This window comes from Chinchilla lanigera, unplaced genomic scaffold, assembly GCF_000276665.1.
Source record: "Chinchilla lanigera isolate Chin_1 unplaced genomic scaffold, ChiLan1.0 scaffold00104, whole genome shotgun sequence".
In the NCBI taxonomy this organism is placed as follows: domain Eukaryota; kingdom Metazoa; phylum Chordata; class Mammalia; order Rodentia; family Chinchillidae; genus Chinchilla; species Chinchilla lanigera.
This window is the reverse complement of record NW_004955505.1, coordinates 3444425-3464375: the sequence shown is the minus strand read 5'-3', so window position 1 is coordinate 3464375 and position 19951 is coordinate 3444425. Positions and strand designations below refer to the sequence as shown.

Genomic DNA, 19951 nt, shown 5'->3' with positions numbered 1-19951 from the left:
TGCTAATATTGTTTGGACAGTCAAATGCCTATATCTTGTATTCTGAGTAACTAATTTAAAGATAACAGTACACAGTGTACTAACCATTGTTACCCTCCAGTTGCCTTGTTTTGAAGTTTTGTTTTATTTTTTTCTCTGTAAAAAAATCAGCAAGGTAGCAGTACACAAACTCAACACACAATAGCATTCCTGTACACTAATAACTAGCCCACTGGGAAAGAAATTAGGAAAACAATACCATTTACAGTAGCTTCAAGAAAAAGTGAATACTCCAAAATTAACCTAACAAAGGAAAAGGAAGTGAAAGATCTCTCCAGTGAAAACTAGTATATGCTTAAAAAAAAAAAGATGCAAGAGGACATCAGAAAATGGAGCAATATCACCTTTTCTGGAGACGCAGAATAAATATTATGAAAATGGCCATACTGCCAAAACTGATGTGTAGATTTAATGCAGTCCTGGTAAAAATACCAATAGTATTCCTTGTAGAACTAGAGAAAAAAAATCCTGAAATTTTTGTAGAACCAGAAGAGACCCAGAATAGGAAAAGCAATCCGGAGCAACAAGCACAAAGCAGGAACCATTACAATCCTAGATTTCAAGTTCTGTTACAAAGCTACAGTGATAAAAACAGCGTGGTTCTGGCACATACATAGACATGCAGATCAGTTTAACAGAGTAGAAGATGAAGAGACAGCCCCATATGCATTCTGCCTTCTGATCCTTGACAAAGAGGGCAAAAACATAGTTGGCAGAAATGTTACAGTTGAATAGGCCAAAAATAGTTCAAGTTCTTGTGTATGACAAGGAAAGAATTGCGAAGCGTACACCTTGTCGTAAGTAGTACAGTAACTACATTTACTACGTTTACATTAGCAGCAGGACGAGGCAGTAGGGCAAAGGGAAAAAGGAAGAGGATAAGGAACAGGAACCCTCAGTAACTCAGTATTTAAAGAGTCAGACGCCTCTAAGCTCCAGGTGCCCTCCGTGGTGGTCAGATGTGTCTGACTAGTGCCTCCCATTGCAGCTCTTACTGGTGTTGATGATCTGCCACCCTGGACATCGAGACCTCCTGAGTTTAAACAGGGGTAATCACTAGCCCTGGTGTTGTGTTTATTATTGAATGAAAGGAAGGGAGTCGCTCCCTCCATTTCTGTCTCTGTGTTAGAAAGGTAACCTCTTTAAAAAACGGTGCTCAGAAAACCATCTGTACGCGTGTGGAAGATTGAATCTAGACCCATATCTCTCATCATATACTGAGCTAAAATCAAAATGGATCAAAGACCTAAATGTTAAAACCAAAACACTTAATCCGCTGAAAGATAAAATAGGTAAAATTCTTGAAGACATAGGAATAGGGAAGGACTTCTGAATAGAATAATGATACAAGAAATAACATCAGGAATCAACAAATGGGGTTGTACCAAACTTAAAATCTTCTGCACAGCAAAGAGAACAGTCAACAGTGAAGGGCCAACCTATAGAATGGGAAAAACGTTTTGCCAGATATTCCTTGGACAGAAGACTAATACCTAGAATATGTGAAGAACTCTCAAAAATTAGACTCTCCCAAAATAAGAGACTTAATAAAAAAAATAGGCAGCAGAAATGAATAGATACTTCTTAGAAAAAGAAGTACAAATGGCCGGTAAATACATGAAAAAACATTCAGTGTCTCTGACTACTATAAAAATGCAGATTAAAACAATACTGGGATTCTGTTTTACTCCAGAAAGAATGGCCACCGTCAAGAAATCAAGTGATGAAAAATGTTAGTGAGACTGTGGGGGAGAAAGGACCCCATCTACATGGTTGGAGGGAATGTAAACTAGTATAACCACTATGGAAGTCAGTATGGAAAACTACAACTAGAAATTCCATTCAACCCAGCTATCCCCCTTGCAGATATCTTCTCAAAAGAGTTGAAGACATCGTATTACAATTGCTGCATACCCATGATTATAGCAGCACAACTTATAACAACTAAACTTTGGAAGTGGCCAATATGTCCATCAACAGGTGAATGGATAAAGATATATATAAAATGGAGTACTACTCTGTCAAGAATAAATTTGAGGGTTTTTTTAATAGGAAAATAGATGCACCTTGAGACAATAATGTTAAGTCAAATAAATCAGCAAATAAGCTTAAATATCTCATGGTTTCTATTATGAGAGAAACTCAACATAAATAAATTAAAAAGCAAAAGATAGCGATCTAAAAGACAGATGATAGCGAACAGGAGCTATATCTTTTGTGAAGGGGATGGGAAACAGTGTACAGAGGGTGGAGGAGCAGATGAAAAAGGAGTTAAGATGTGCTACATGCACGTTCCACCTCCCTCTGGTACCCCAAATGTGTATTGATACAAATAAGGCTTTTTAAAGAATACATCCTCCCAGGTCACGCCCCTAGTGACTCACTCACCCCACCCGCAAGCCCGTCTGACAGCACATTCAGATTGAATTGGTACCTTAATCCTCTGATAAATGCCACACCCCCGTGCTCTAGTCCCCTTCCGAAAGGCCCGCTGTGTCCGTGTGAGGCTTGCCCTGGACATTGGATCTGACCCACAGCACTGTGCCTCCTACACGTCACTAGGTGGCCCCAGGGAGACGGGCGGTCCTGCCCAAGAGGGACCCACCAAGTCACAAGGCTGGCCCGATGCAGGTGCACAGGCCTTCCACGGTGAGGGCCCGTGAGTAGTTTTCACGGAGAACAGTCTGCCCGTTAAGCAATCTGACACGCGCTGTAAACGAATGCTGGGTGTGTGCTTAGTGAGGTCTGAAAGCCGGCGCGCCTCCGTGGCAGGGACAGTGCTCTGGTCTCGGCACACCGTTTCCTTGCCTCGCTCTGGCCACAGGGAGCCAGCCTTCTCAGCCGCTTTGCACCTCTGCGGTCCAGGGGTTGGGGGCAGACGATGTATGGCATTTCCAGATGTGATGTGCAAACATCTGGCAAAATAAAACATGCTCACACTCCCAAGTTTGCCTCCTTCCTTCCCTCCCTTGGAGGGGTGAATTCAGAGGGGCCTGTTTCTCCAGATCATCGCTTAGAGGACGTTTATCTCATGGGACCAGAAACGTCTACTTTGAACATCAGAGCAAATAAACCTTTTTTGTATTAAATCACCTGAGATACTATGGTTGTTATTAGCCAGCCAAGGACTGAAATCATGGACCAAAGTAAACCTCTCTTCCATCAAGTTGTGGGCGTCAGGTACTTCTCAGGGACGGGAAGGTGACTGAGAGACATGTTACCTGAACTTCATCTTCCCTTGATGAGGAAGAATCATAAACAGAAAATCACAACTTTGCATAGTGTTTCACTAGTGACAGTTAAGAGACGGAAGTGCTAGACGGAAGTGCTAGTGTTTACTAGTGCAGGTTGGCATGAGGGTTCGTGTTAATAGCTTCCAAATCTAGAATGCAGGAGAACAAAAGGAGGAATGGACATTTTTGGCAAAGTGTAGTTTCCCTTACTGATATAAATACATTTGGAACAAAAAAGACCACACTGAGTTCTAAATGTTTTCATTGGAAAGTGTGTGAGATGTACCGGAGCTGACACTTCTGCGCATGGGTCTTTGTGGGAGTTTGTGTGTTCACAGACAGAGATGCTTTGGATGCCAGGAACCGTTCAAAGGTGGTGTAGGACTGTTTACCCATGTTCCTCTGTGCTTGAGGGCAAGTTCAGAGCCAGAGCAGAGGGAGGTAACGGAGAGAGCCTCAGATGAGACAGAGCCCTGGGTCAGGTTTCTTTTCTTTTTCTTTCTCCTTAACCACATTTTAGTCACCCGTGGAGTGCAAGATTGTAGCATTGAGCCTAGGCGTATACACAACACTTAATTCTTTGTTCTGGAAGTTTCTTGCCCAGGAGGACAAGAAAGTAAATTCATAAATAATGGTAGTGTTTACTTTAGGAAATTCTTGCAAATCAATTTTACCAGGACAAACAGTTTGCTCTTCTGGGGAAACAGCTGTCTTATTAGAACAATATATTGTTCACCTGGGCAAACACTTGACAGGTGTGTGGAAGAATGACATCATGCACGGTGGTGCTGAAAATTAATCTGCTCTACACGGCACTTTATTTTACTAGCTACAGTAAAATATCCTTGTATGTGAGTCTCGGTATTTTTCCTGACTAGCAGGAGAATCCTTACAGTTTGTTGATAAAGTTAATTATAACAAGATTAGTGAAGTCTTAGACATTGGATTAAGTATGACAGGTGGGTGGGTAAAATCATTTTGTGTCAAAAAATTTACAACTTTATGTAAAACAATTTGATATAATATACATTCTGAGAAATTCAGTGTTGTGTCACAGACATACATAGCCCTACAGTTGTAGGGTAGAGCCTCAGAGTTTGAAGTTGTATGTCACAGAGGCTCCCTGATCTTACAGCATTTAAAAAACACAGTTAGTTAGACAAGAAGCACAGCGTGCATACTGACTAGAAAGCAGAAATCTGTGCCTGTTGCTTATGTTCTTTGTTTACTGTGCTCTTGAGACTGCTAACTGCAAAATGCTTTCTCTCTGTCTCTCTCTTTGAACTAACGATGAACCCAGGGCCTTTGCACTGACCTCCATCCTCAGCCTTTTTTTGTTTTTTATTTTGAGACAGGCTCTTGCTAAATTGCTGAATTGACTGGGATGGACTTGAACTTGTGACCTGCCTGACTCAGCCTCCTGGAGTGCTGGGATTATAGGTGTGCACCACCATTCTCAGCTCAAAATACTTTCTCATGTGTCATATTTTTTACCCTACACCCTGAATTCTTAAATCACTTGTTTCAAAGTTAACTTCCTTGTGCTTTCTCACTAAGTACCATCATCACCCATAGCTTCGCTCTTTGATTTTAAATAAGGGAAAGTTATTTTCAAGTTCAGTTTATTTATGAAGCTTGATAGAAAAGCTGTTTTGAGGTTCACAGTTTTTTTGTGAAAATGGAATCATGGATCTGAAAGCAGCCTGCTGAGGTTCTAGAGTTAGAACTTAGGATGTACCTTTAAGAAGTAACTAGGAGAAAGAGTGCCGTGGCATTTATGGTCTAGTGATTTGCAAACCCGTTTTGATGTGGGAACATTTGATGTAAACTAAAAAGATACTCAGATTCTCAATGAAAGGAAATTACCAAATAATGTGCAAAGCAGACAGTGGGATGCCCCGCTCTGCTGAGCCTCGCCCACTGTTGAGTCTTTGTCCTTTTCTTCTCCCTGACCTCTGTCCCCTCGTTTCTACCCCTGCCGTGTCCGCACTGACTGTGGTGGCGGATCGGAAATGTGGTGCGTGCGACATGGGTAAAACCCAGGAGAAATGTGTGGCTGTCAAGCAATGTATGAGGGACCAGCCGTGTGAAACTGGGTATTAGAAGTTCACTTTCACTCTTGAATAAAAATTATTAAAATTATTATTGTTGTTGTTATTATCATTAGTTTGTCTTTTTGAGACAGGGTTTTGCTATGCAGTTCAGGCTGGCCTTGAGCTCAATTTGTAGCCCAGGCTGGTCTCAAACTCACAGTGATCCTCCTTCCTCAGCCTCCCGAGTGGTGGGATTACAGGTGTGTGCTCTAAAATTATTAAAAAGGATGATCACACAATAATTTGTTATTGGATCACCAATATGAGAAGATGTAAAATGTGAGTTGATAGCATTAAATGGGGGAGATGTCAAAGTGTATGGGTTTGGGTAGGATTGAAGTCATCAGCCTAAAAGAGAATGTTGTGAAATGTTTTATTTAAGACCCTTGATGACCACACAGAAAAAAACTCTAGTACAGTAACTTTTATTTCTATACAAAAGGTAGTGAAAGGAGGCAAAACGTATTACTATGAAAACACACACACACACAAATCATAAAGAGAGCAAGAGAGGAAGAAAGACCATAAAACAGTTAACAGAATTAAAAGTCTTTACATGTCAGTAATTATTTTAAATCCCCAATCAAAAGACAGATTGGCCCAAAACAGGATTCAGCAATACTCTAGCTACAGGAGAGGCCATATGCCTGCCTACATTAAGAAGGGCTCAGGTACAGTCCAGCTTCACACTTCACACAGCTGGGTAAAGAAGAGCAGAGTCCAAAGTCAGCAGAAGAAAGAGGTAATAGTTTAGGAAGAAATAAATCAGACAGTAGAAAGGTAATTAATAGATGAACAAAACTATGAGTTGTTTTTTTTAAAAAATCAAGTCTTTTGCCAGATTAACAAAAAAAAGAGATAGGACTCAAACACGTAAAATTTTAAGTGAAAAAGAAAGTATTACAGCTGAGACCATAGACATAAGACAGGACCAGGAGAGACTACTGTGAACAATTATATGCCAGCAGATTGGGTAACCTGGGAGACACGGATCAATCCCTAGAAATAGAACACCTACCAAGACTAAATCTTGGAGAAATAACACATCTGAACTGGTCAATAATAATGTGAATAGATCAGTGAAAAATCTACCAGCAAAGAATAGCCCAGGACCAGAGGGTTTCACTGGGGAATTCTACCAGGCACCAATAAATACTACTAGTCTTTCTCAAACTCTTCCAAAGCATTGAAGACAAAAAGCTGATGAATTCCTAATTCATTTTATGAGACCAGCGTTATCTTCATACCAAGATAAGAACACTACAGGAAAAAAAAATGATAGGCCAATATTCCTGATGAATACAGATGGTGCAAAAAACTTCAGCCAAGTACTAGCAAACCTAATGCAGCAGTGGGATGTACCCCTGGGGTGCAAAGAGGGTTCAGAATATGCAAATTTTGGTGATATATTGTATTAACAGAATAAAGGATAAAGATATATGATAATCTCAGTAGATGAAATGTACTTGACAGAATTCAGCATCCTTTCACGTTGAAAACTCAACATGTTACTCAGAGAAGGAATGTGCTACAACATAATAAAAACCATAGCCAGCTCACAGGTGGCATCATACTCAATGGAAAGCTGAAAGCTTTTCCTCTAGAATCAAAGTGAGGATGTCCTGTAGCACCGCTTTTATGCGCTGTAATACGGAAATCCTTGCCTAGAGCAGTTATGCAAGACAAAGAAAGGCATCCAAGTTAGGAAGGGAAAAGTAAATATTCTACGTTTACAGAAGACAGGATCTTAGCTACAGAAGTATCTAAAGACTCCCCAGAAGGCATTAGAACTAATATGCAATTCACTAAAATTGGTGGATTAACATACAAAAATTGGCAGTATTTCTATAAAATGTTATCAGAAAAAGAAATTTTAAACAATTTCATTTACAGTAGCATCAAAAAGAATACTTAGGAATACATACTCAGGAGTAAAGTAAACCAAGGGGCTGAAATACCTACCCTGAAAACTACCGGACACTGATGGAAGAGGCTGAGGAAGACACGAGTGATGGGAAGATAGCCTGTGTTCACGGGTTGGAAGGATTAATGTTGTTCAAATGTCCATACTACCCAAAGCAGTCTCCATGTTCCAAGTAGTCCCTGTCAAAATTCCAATACCATTTTCCACAGAAGTGGGAAAATAATCCTGAAATTTGTGTTTTCTGCCTGCCTGCCTGCCTGTCTGTCTCTCCCTCTCTCCCTCAGCAATCTTGAGAAGGAAATGCCAGAGGCATCACACATCATGATTTCAAATTCTGTTCCAAAGCTGTAGTGATCAGAACAATACGGAATGGGATAAAAGCAGGAACAAAGACCAGTGGAGCAGAATATGGAGCTCAGAAGTAACCTCGCCTAACCTAGTCACCTAATCTCTGGCAAGGGCACTCATAACACAGTGCAGAAAGGCTCAGCTCTTAATGGGAACTGGATATTCACACACAAAGGAATGGAAGTGGACCCTCACCTTAGACCACATACAATAATTAACTTGAAGTGGATTAAAGACTTAACTGTAAGATCTGGAACCATAAAACTCTTGGAAGAAAAACAGAAAATGCTCCTTGACAGTGGGTTGTTTTTGTTTTTGTTTTTTTTGTGTTTTTTCTGGTACCGGGAATCGAACTCATGACCTCATGCTTGCCAGGCAGGCGCTGTGCCGCTGAGCTAAATCCCCAGCCCCCTTGACAGTGGTTTTATGATGAGGTTTCAGGGATGCCATAATAGCACAAGTAACAAAAGCAGAAATAAATAAATGGGGCAGAACTGGTTAAAAATCATTTTGCACGGTAAAGGAATCATAGAGGCAGCTTGTGAAATGGGAGAAAATGTTTGCAAACCATACATCCAATGAAGACTTAGAAGCCAAAACATGTAAGAAAGTCACACAATTCAACTGCAAGAAAAAAAATCATCTGATGAAAAATAAGCAAAAGATCTGAGTAGACCTTTTCACAAAGAAGACATAAAAATGAGCAACAGCTCAAGGAGAGGTGCTCAACATCAGTAGAGATCAGGGAAATGCAAACCCATCAAGAACTACCACGTCACATCGTTAGGATGACTTCTGTCAGAAAGACAAATTTTTTTTTGTTTTGTTTTTCTCCGGTACTGGGAACCGAACTCACGACCTTGCGCATGCCAGGCAGGCGCTTTTGCTGCTAAGCTAAATCCCCAGCCCCAGAAAGATAAAATATAACAAGTACTGGCCAAGCGTGGTGGCACACACTTGTCGTCCTAGCACTTAGGAGGCTGAGGCAGGAGGATTACTGTGAGTCCAAGGCCAACCTGGGCTACATAGTGAGACCCTGTCTCAAAACAAAACAAAACAAAACAAGTGTTGGCAAGGATATGGAGAAAAGAGAATCCTTGGGCACTGTTGATGTCTTTTGATGGGAATGTAAATTAGCACAACCATTGAGAAACAGTATGGAGGTTCCTCAAAGAATTAAAAACAGAACTACCATAGATTCAGCAGCCCCACTGTTGGGTATAGATCCTAAGAAGACGGGACGGGTATTTCGAAGACACACTTACACCTCACGTTCGTTGCAGCATTATTGGTGAATAGCCAAACTGTGGAAACAGTCTCAGCGCCTGTTGATGAGTGAATGATCAAGACATGTGATTCAAATACTTTACGACCTCTCTTGTGTGTGGAATCTTCAGTTGAACTCCTTAGAGGCGGAAGGGAGGAAGTGGTTGTCAGGAGTGGAGAGCAGGCAGATGCGGAGATGCCGGAGAAAGGGTACAGATTTCCAGCTCTAAGGTGAGTAAGTTCTGGGGCGTAATGAATGTGGTTAATAATACTGCATTGTAGACTTGAAATTGGATGAGCGAACAGACTTCAAGCGTCCACAAACATACGCACTCATGCGCACAAATGGTAAGTATGGTTGGTGAATTAATTGAATTAACTTGATTGTATAATCATTATACCACCTAAATGTATATTGTGTCATCATGTTGCGTAACTTGATGGCACGCAGTTCTTCTTTGTTACTAAATACTAAGAAGTTTACCAGCCACGTTTACTCATATTGGGAAAATCCATGCATCAGTCATTCAAAGAAAAGTTTTCTCTCCCTTTTGAGGTTTTCCTTATATTTTTAATGTGTGTATCTCAAACCCCAGTTCTCTCATTGCCCCTAAAAGCTGAAAGCATTGTTGAAGATACTGGTTTGGATGGAAAGTTAGGGGCCTGTGAGAGAAAAATTTAAGTTATGATTGGTTTGAAGAAACAACCTGTTTGTGATTATCAGTGTATTAAAATTAGACTCAGTGGAAACCAAAGAGTGCTGTTTTCTTACTGACGAAGGATTTTAGGCTCTTTACCAGGGATGCTACGTACAAAGGGTGGAAGACAGTTTTTATGGCGACCGATTAGTATGTGTAGCTTCAAGGTTAACACAGTACCTCGGTTCAGAGCACTTTTGTTCACGAAACACTTTGGTTCACAAACTTGCAAACTCTGCAGCGGGTGACAAGAGCGTGGCTGTCTTTTCCAGAGTCTGTGGGACGAATGAGGTCTGTGAACCAAGCCGCCGCCGTAACTGTTCTGTAAGAGTTGGGATTAAGCTGCTGAAGTCTGGACACCTCAAGATAGCCAGCTAGGACCCTTCAGAGGGGCCTCCACCCGGCAGCGCTTGGCATCTGTAGCCTTAGTGCACCTGAGCGCTCTGTACCGTCCACAGTCCCACCTTTATCGCCTTCTCCTGCCGGCTGCGTGTGACTCAGAAACTGGGTACCAAGCACACATCGTATTTCTGTTATACGGTCTTTAGTAAGGATGATTTTGGAGAAAGGGCCAATTATCCCTAAAGAAATGCTCTTAAAATACAAACATAACAAGAGGCTGGAATGACCCCGAACCACAGAGCTGCCGTCAGGGGTGAATGGCGCATTAGTTGGTGATGAGACGCTGCGGTTGTCCAGTCTGACAGAGCTGAGTGTCCTGCTTTATAGCTGGTTGCTGTTGCTTATTAGTCTGTACACCCTCCGCCCACACACACTTCCCTTTTACAGTACTGGGGGTTGAACCCGAGTCCTTCACACGAAGCTGTATTCCCACCCTTTTTATTTTTGTTTTGAGATAGTCTCACTAAGTTGCTACGTTGCCCAGGGTGGGCTTGAACTTGTGATCCTCTTGCCTCCACTCCCGACTGCAGGGATTTCAGGCGCGTGCCACCCCACCCAGCCAGGGCCTGCCTTTCTGTGAGCGATTCCCCAGCCCTTACAGTTTCCGATTCCCTCTCAGTAAGAGTGCCCTTCCTCCAAGGCACTTGGGAAACCTGTCACTCCTCGCTTACTTTTGGCCAATTCACTCATTTTCTTAGACCAGTATCACAAAGGGATGTTAGGTTCAAGCCCTGTTTTCATCAGTTTCTGGATGAAACTGATTCTAGACACCGTTGTCCCTTCCCGTGTCCTGTCCCGGGCCATCTCAGGCAGAGAGCATCTGCTGCTCGTTTCCGCCTCGACTGAGACGCACTTCCTTACGTTTGCAGGATCTGTTGTGCACCCTGCAGAGGTCCATGTTACGCTCATTGTGGGTCCGAGAGTAAAGGCACGAGTCTGAGGCCAGTCAAAGATGCATGGCCGAGTTACGAGTTAGAACAAAATTTATTAGGAACTCTTGGAAGTTTTTGGGCAAAAAAGCTACATTGAGGATAATAAGAAGTTAGAATTATATGGGATACAACACTTTGGGTTAGGATTCAGCCACATTTTATAGAAAACTCAAGGAGGAGTGGCTTAAACATAAAAGAAGTCCAGTGCTAAGTAGTTTGGGGCTGATCTGACAGTCATGGCCACAGGGGTCCAGGTTCCCTCTCAAGTTCTTTCTTCCTACCCTTAGTGCTGACTTTCATGCTGAAAGTTTCCTCATAGCCACAAGGCATCCTGCTGCTCCAGCCATCACATCTGTGTTCTATGCAGTGGCAAGAAGTACCCATCCCTTGGGTGAATCAACTCACTTTGAAGACCTTTTCTGGCTTCCAGCCACTTAACTCCTGCTCACATTTGTGTGTGTCCTCCCGGAAGCTGAGGAGGTCAAGGACACTGTCACCCCAAAACTGCATTCCGCATTCTCCATTGTGAGGGAGAACAGTGGATATCGTGTCACAACTCCCTGTCCCTTCCCCAGTAGCAAAGGAGGACAAACCGGGTGTGGTTGGTGCATGCCTGTGATCCCAGCACTCTGGCGGAGGCAGGCAGATTGCTGTGAGTTCAAGGCCACTCTGAACTACACAGCCAGACCCTATCTCAAAAAAAAAAAAAAAAAAAAAAAAAAGACAGAGATAATTGGATGGGGTTTTCTTGTCATTTTGGCTAAACAAGCTCATTTCTTACTCTGCTTAAACCTCATTTCCTGTACGTCCAGAGCAGCAGCTTCTTATCTTCCAAATGTTTCTTTTTAGCGTCTTACTTTCTGGTTTCTCTCTGCAGGTCTGCTACAGTCAGCAGGGAGCACTTGGATAAGTTCTGCCACCCGCTCTGGGTACTGGCAGACCCCTCACCCTTGTGTGCAAATGGGAAATCATGTTATCTGTTACAATAAGTAATCATTTTACACTCTGGCAGTGTTTTAAGATTGTAGTGAAAATCACATTATATGAGGACAAGAAACATACATCCAAAATGTGCGGTTATTTCATATTACTAACAAGGAAGAATGGAAGTACTCTGAGACAAATTTCCTCTGTCCAGGAAATACGCTTCTTTTCTTAATAAGTTGCTTTACTGATCTCCTCCGTCCTAGTCACAACTGAATTTTAAGGAAACCTCAATCATGCTCATAATTCTGTGTCAATACTGCTTTTTGCTAATAACTTCATAATCAGGAATGGTCTTCATTAGTTTTTTCTTTGGCTTTCAAAAGACCCAATGTATTTTGTTTTCTTTTTTCTGGAGTAGTATGAAATAACCCTTTCCGCAGAAGAAAATCTCACTTTTATGGTTTGTTCTTTTGAGACAAGGCTTTCCTTTTCTGAGCCCTGAACTAGAATAATATCCTCTGCAACATTCCTCTTATATAGGAGGACGTTAGGGAGGTCACAGCCTCAGCTGGTTTCAGTCTGTGTTCTTGAGCTGAATGCAATGAATGGCTTAATAAGTTGTCCTTTAGATGGACAGACTTGCTATTATACAAAACTTGTGTATGAATAAAGCCTCCAGATTTCTTCGTACAATATAATGAAGCCAGCAACTTGGCACTGTATACACGGGAACTCAATGAGTTTTTGTTTGAAAGCAAGATGGCAGAAAGGGAGAACAAAAAAGAGAAAAAAGAAAATTTTGTAAGGGGAGAGTTTTGATTTTTTTTTAGTTGGGCAAAGGAATGTGACTTTTATACTTAGGAACCCAGAATATAACTCAGGATGACTTAGGAAATAATTTCCTTCCTTCTACACTTTAATGACAAAGACTCATTGGACAAGAACACCTCCCCGCAAATAGTTTACCTCTATTTTATACATACTTGCTCCAAAAAACGTGATCTGTGAGACGTCTGGAGAATTTGTCTCTGGTTATTGCATTCCGAAAATGAGTGCGTTTCAGATGTGCTGCAAATGGACGAACTCTGCTTCAGGCGGTTTCCGGGGAGTCTTGCTGAGCACACGCATTCTTGCTGGTGCTGATTCTTGAAGTCTCTGTATTTGGAGGGTGGCTGTGGTAACAGGAGACCAGCTTCTAACCCAGCCGAGAGAAGCTGATGGGACTCCTCACAAATAACATCGGCCATAGACAATAATGATGGGACGGTTATTGTCAAACTCTTTTCTTTTAGTGCCGGGTATTGAACCTAGGACCTGCTGCAAATGCTCTACCACTGAGCTGCATCACCAGCCCAGTCCAGCATTTTTGATCCCAAGACTTCTTGACATGTGTCCCACTGCCAACAAAGAGAAAAACTAGGAACCTGCGGAGGGATTCAGGAGAGAAGAAGTGGGTGGCTGTCAGCCTGGGCAGATGGGGTCCTTTTGTGAGACATTTCCAGGATGAAAGACTGCTTTCTAGTTTGAGGCCCAAACACAAATGAATGAGAAACAATGTTCATGACCTTTAGGCTGGAGCATGCAATGGTGGGCAGAGATTCAGAGATCTTGAACTTAATCTACGTTGTGGGAGTAGGAGCACAAAAGTGATACAGGGTAATTTTTTTTCTGCTTTGCAGAATAACTTTTATCTATTAATTACGTAAAGGGAAAAATTCTATGTTTTAAACATTCACTGATTAAATTCAGCATCAATATGGCTTTGCTTCTTTTGTATAAACATGCTGCTTTGTCTGTAGCTTGCCGTTAGGATACCTTAGTCATGATATCTAGCTTGATGTAGGTGGTTGGACATGCAAATGGCTTAATGGGTAAAGTACTGTATAGATGATGTAAGGCACCCTTCTTCCTCAGGGGAGCTGCTCCTCACTTCAGTGCCTTCTGCAGCACAGTGGAACGTTATGGGATGGTCTGGACACAGACACACTTACGGCCCTCGGGTTTATGGCTGACGTGGAAGTCAACGTCGGTGGGGAAAGAAGGGAGTGCATTAGATGGCGCAAGGGAAATTGATTATTCATACAGAAAGTAATAAAAATAGATCAGTGCTTCATTCCACCCACAGAAATCAATTTCAGGTGGGTTAAGGGACTTCAATATAAAATGAAAAACCTTTAAACTTTTGGAAGAAAATGCTGGAGAGTAGCTTTATGACCTTGAGAGAGCGAAGGGTTGCTTACATGAGATGAAAATAATGCCACGCCACAGGAGGAAGGCGTGGCTGTTATACCACTTACAGGCAAGCCCTTGGCTTTATCAGAAGCCCGACTAACGAGTCAGGGGTTCGGGAGGCCACACACTGCAGAAAATATTTTCCATATATGGACCTAATGGACAGAAATTTAGGAAACAAAAAAGCCATCCTTTATCAAAAGCGTTGCAGAATGAGTGAGAAAATCAGCCATAAGAACTCAGGGAAGGTAACGGTCAGCCATAAAACGGATCAGTTCATAAAGGGGGAAAAGCAGTGTGGGGAAAAAGGAGCAAAAGCTTTGTAAAGAAGCTTCCCAGAAGAGGAAATGTGAACGGCTAATCGTGCTAATCTCTGTAATCAGAGAAATGCAGATTAAAACTGCCAGGCAGTGCTAGTTCACAGACTCTGGGGTGGCAGTAATTTAATCCCCTCAGCAGTAAGAATGTGTAGCAGGAGGGCTCTTGGGCACCGCTGGGGACGGTGTGAATGGGCGGTGTGAGTGGGGACAGCTGCTTTGGAAGACTTGGAGGCCTGATCATGAAGAATTGCTGCCGCTCCCGTCCGTAGCCTGGCCACTCGGCTGCTGGCCTGAGGTCTGCTAGGGTTACAAAGAAAGACTTGCACCTGGCTCTTCCCTACACCTGGGGTTTGCAAAGGTGTGCCATCGTATTCTGAGCTCCACAGCGAGCCCTCAGAGGACTGTGGGATTCTTTAAATATTCGAGGGACCATAGTGACACATGCATGCGTTGGACACAATGTGAACTGCTGGCTCAAGGCAGTCCGGGCAGTTTTCACGGTAGCCTGTGCTTTCTTTCTAGGGTACAAAGCTGGACTTTCAGTGGTTGCTGCAGAAAAAAGCAGATACTTCAAGATAAAATCAGCATGGAACAGGAAAGCAGGCTGGTGGCATCCAGTCCGATTCCAGGGCTTGAGAAGTTGCATGGTGCCAATAGGTGCCCACATCCCATTAGGAAGTAACTACGGTTGTTTATGAATGAAATAAAAGTATTATTTTCTTTCAATTGTTCATGCAGTTTTAAAAACAGCTACTACTACATTGTTAGACTGTAAAGACGGAAGTTGTTTGGGCCTAGCTACTCAAACAGAATTACAGTGGTACCTTGGTTTACAAACTTACTTTGTCACTTGAGGGGAGATGGCTGCGTTTGTTTGTGTGGGGAGGATGGTTACGTTGTCACCCAATACGGAGTTTGCAAATGGAAGCAAAGTTTTGCCAAACACTTTTGTTTGGGAACCAAATTGTTTGCAAACAGACGCATTCGTCAGCCCAGGCATTACTGCATTATGTAGTTGCTCTAGGGGTGCTAGGAAAAAACATGGACCCCAATCTGCCTTGAACCAAGAGTGTTCCCGATCTCCATCCCAAGTAAGTTAGTTCAAAATATTTGGAGATGGAACCTCCGTTTTCTGCTGGTGTTGTTGTTGCTGGAGATTGAACCTAGGGCCTTGCGCGTGCTGAGCACATGTCCCGCCCCTGGCCTTCAGCCTCAGCCCCCTGTGTTTTTTTTTTTAAATCACCCCGGGTGACTCTGACAGTTCCGCCACGGAAAGCACCGCTCAGGGAATGGTTGTGCATGTAGCCCGGGACAGTGCCACTCTAATTGTATCTGGGGAGCAGTGCTGATTTGCAAATTCTTTCCTTTAATACTGCATCAAGATAACTACAGTGTATTTTAATCATACTTTAAATAATGGCACAGTTTTTATAATCTTTTCTGATCAAGTTTATTGAGGGTTTTTTTTGTCAATTTAATAATAAAAATTGGGGCTTGTATTTTTATCATTATTTTCTAATTTTTCTGGTAATTTATTATCTTACGTTTTACTGAGTTACAGTTGGCATACAGTGAAATACAAATATATAAAGCACACAATTTTATAAATTATGTCACATGCAACATTATGAAATAGAAGTTATTATTACCCCTGTTTTACAGATGAGAACACTGAGGTGCAGAATGTTACATAACTTGCCTAGTGTTGCACAGTTACTCAATGGACATAGTAGATGCAGTTCAAGAGCTCGTACTCAAGCTTCTCAGTGATCACATTTTATTTTAACTGCCAAGGGAGCCTTGTGTCTCCTGAGGCTTCTGGGAGGATGCGGTATTGGGGATTGAACCTGGGTCCTTCACACTACGCTGTGGGGTCCTTCACACTACGCTGTGTCTCTAGTCTCTTTTATATTTTATTTTGATACAGGCTTTTGCTACATTACTAAGTTGCCCCGGATGTGTTGTAACTTGTGCTTCTCCTTCCTCAGCCTCCCAGACTGCTGTGACTAGAAGCATGTGCTGCCACACCCAGCTCCTAATAGCATAGGAGCCATAGATGAGCTTTACATTGCTAGGACAAAATATCTAATGCCCAGAATTTACTTATTTTTTAAAAAGTAATTAACTTTATTGATACATTTTAGGTATACATAATGATTATATTATTATAGGGAATTGGTACGTAATATAACTTAATTCTTTTTTTTTCATTCCCCTACCCTCCCTTCCATCCCTCTTTCATTCCCTATTCACAAAAGCTTTGTTTCCATTTTTTTCCTTCTTTCCTCATCATGTTTTTCTTTTCCCTTCCAACTGCTCTAGTTCCCCTTCCTATTTGGACATTTTCTTCCTATTTCACAATGTCTATTATACATTTTGGTCCCTGTTTATGCTTTCAGTTTCTCACACCAGAAGAATAATGTTGTATTGACACATGTGTGTCCGATTTATTTCACTTAAGAGTATGACCTAAAGGTGCACCATTTAGCAGCAGTGTCTCAAACTTACTTCTTTATGGAAGAATAGTACTCTTTATGGGAGAGTATTAAAAAATCACATTACCTTTATCCATTCATTAGTTGATGGGCATTTGGTTTGTTTCCAAGATTAAGAAGAGTGATAGCTAGGTTGAATGGAACATCTAGTCAGAGTTTTGAGGCATCTCCACATTGATTTCCACAGTGGTGGTACCAGTCTGCACTCCCACCAACAGTGGAGAAGGGCTCCTTCTTCCCCACAGTCCCTCTGGCATTTGTTATTGGCAGATTTCTTAATGATAGCCATTCTTGCTGGGGTGAGATGGAATGTCAGTGTTACCTTAATTTGCATCTTTTGAATGACCAGTGATGTTGAATATTTTTCAGATATTTATTTGCCGTTTCTACTTCTTCGTCTAAGAGGTATCTATTCATTTCAGATGCCCATTTTTAAATTGGGTCTTTAAATTTGGGAGGAGAGTCTGTTTTTGTTTTTGTTTAGTTCTTCCTCTAGATAGTATTCCTTTGTCTGAGGAGTAGCTGGCAAACATTCTTTCCCACTCTGTGGGTGGTCTCTTCACTCTGTTGGTTATTTCTCTTGCTCTGCAAAGTTTTTTAATAAGGTGAGGTCCCAGTTGTTGATTCTTTGTAATATTTCCCTTGTGGTCTAGATTTTGTTTGTAAAGTCTGCCCACACCAATATCTTCAAGAGTTCTACCTATTCTTCCAGCAGATTTAGTATATTTAGATCTTTGATCCATTTTGATTTTAGTTTAGTACATGGTGAGCAACATGGGTCTAGTTTTAGTCTTCAGCATGTGAAAAGCCAGGTTTTCTTTTGTCCCAGCACCATTTATTAAAGAGGTGCTATCTTTCTTCCAATGAAGATATTTGGAACCTTTGTCAAAGATAAGGTGACTCAGTACATCTGGAGTTGTTTCTGCATCTTCTAGTCTGTTCTATTGATCCTCAGGTTTTTTTTTTTTTTTTTTTTTTTTTTTTTTTTTTTGCTAGTACCATGCTGTTTTTATCACAGTAGCTTTGTAGTATAATTTCAAGTCTGAGATTGTAATGTCCCCTGCCTTGCCTTGGTTGCCCGGAATTGCCTTTGCAATTCTAGGTATCCTCTGGTTCCAAATGAATTTTAGGGTTGTTTTCTCTAATTCTGTGTGATATCCTGCTGAAAACTTGATCAGGATTGCATTAAATCTGTATAGAAATTTTGGAAGTATGGCTGTTTTCACTCTATTGGTTCTTCCTCCCATGAGCAAGGGATGTCTTTCCTTTTCTGATATCCTCTTCATTCTCCTTTCTCAGACTACTGTAGTTTTCAATGAAGAATTCTTTCACTTTCTTCATTAGATTGACTCCTAGGTATTTCATTTTTTGGATGCTGTTTGAAAGGTGTTATTTCCCTAATTTCTCCTCTGTGAGTTTTTTTATTCATGTACAGGAAGGCCATTGATTTTTGAACGTTGACGTTGTATCCAGCTATGCTATTGAATTTGGTTATTAAATCTAATCTAGAAGGCTTTTGGTGGACTTTTTGGAAGTCTTCTATCTACAGTATCATGTATCTGCATAATGATAATTCAACTTCTTTCTTTCCTGGCCTTATTCTTTTTGTTTCTCTTGTATAATTTCTCTGGCTAATTTTTCCAGGACTGCATCCAATAAAAGAAGTGGCCATGAGTTATCCTTGTCTTTTTCCTGGTTTTAGAATGAAAGATTTCACTTTTTGTCCATTAAGTATGAATTTGGCTGTTGGTTTATCATAGAGGGCTTTTATCAGATTGAGAGATAGACCATCTATTCTAATTTCCTATAGGTTTTTTTTTTAATCATAAATGGGTTTTGGACTTTGTCAAATGCTTTTTCTGTATCTGTTGAGATGAGCATATGGTTTTTGTCCTTGACCCTGTTAATATGGTGTGTTACAATTATTGATTTGCATACGTTGGACCATCCCTGCATTCCTGGGATGAATCCCATTTGGTCATGGTGTATAATCTTTTTTAAAATAAGTTGTTTAATTAGGTTCTTAGTAAGAAATTTAGAACACTAATTTGTGAGGGTAAATTCCATTTGTCAGAGCAAAAATGGATTGTAGGTAACCCCAGAGCTGAGGAATAGCTTTGATTTTTGGTAAAATCTGTGAACCCACCGCTTTCAGATCAACCTCTTGCTGCTCTGAAATCCGGTACCTTTCTTTCTCAGCGTCAAAGATCTCACCCTCCTGGTGTCTGGGCTTCCTCAGCTTCTTCTTAAAGTAAGCGTCAGTGAGGTATTTGGGGATTTTCACGTTGCTGATACCAGTTTTTGTGGAGGTGGCAATGACAAATTTCTGGTGTGTTGTACACAGAGGAACACGATTAAGGTTAAGAGACTCAGTTACCAGTAGCAAGCCACTGGTAAAGTGCTTCAGGAAAACTGCCATCTTGCCTCTGTGGCACCAGTGAGGATGATCAAGATGGTCCCAGGAGTGATGCTGGCTCACAGTTTGCTCACGTGCTGACTGAAGGGTATCTTGCCATGGCTCATCTTCAGTAGGGTAGTATCTAGGCATTTTTCGAAGCTTGACCACTCGGGTACCACCATTCTTCTTACCACCAACTGGTTTTGTGACAGTGGCAAGAATGTTCTTCTTTTTTTTCTTCTCAGCCTTGGATTTAGCAGCTGTATACTTTCTCTTATACGAAGCCTTGCAGATTGGGAGTATCTGCCAATCCTCTAACCAGGACAGGATTTCAGCTGCAGTGGGGCTGCCCCTTCTTGGACTTTTTAGCTTTCTTATTACCCTTTTTACCAGTGCTGGTGGCATCAGCCTTCTTGGCATCAAGTTTCTTCTCTTTAGTATCTGACTTCTTAGTTTTTTGCCCACCATCTTGCAAGATAGGAAAGGGCATGTATAATCTTCTTCATGATTTGCTGCATTCTGTTTGCCAGTATCTTATTGAGGATTTTTGCATCTGTGTTTATTAGGGAGCTTGGCCTGTAGTTCTCTTTCTTAGTTGGGTCCTTCTCTGGTTTTGGTATCAGGGTAAGTCTTCCTTCCAGAAA

General features: G+C 41.5%; 1 protein-coding gene and 1 pseudogene across 1 annotated transcript in view; one reads left to right on the top strand and one right to left on the bottom strand.

Annotated features, from left to right (window-relative positions):
* Nucleotides 1-19951, top strand: part of Bicd1 (bicaudal D homolog 1 (Drosophila)) — a gene marked incomplete at its 5' end in the record, with an annotated part of 213820 nt that overhangs the window by 80377 nt on the left and 113492 nt on the right.
* Nucleotides 18915-19797, bottom strand: LOC102023823 (annotated as a pseudogene).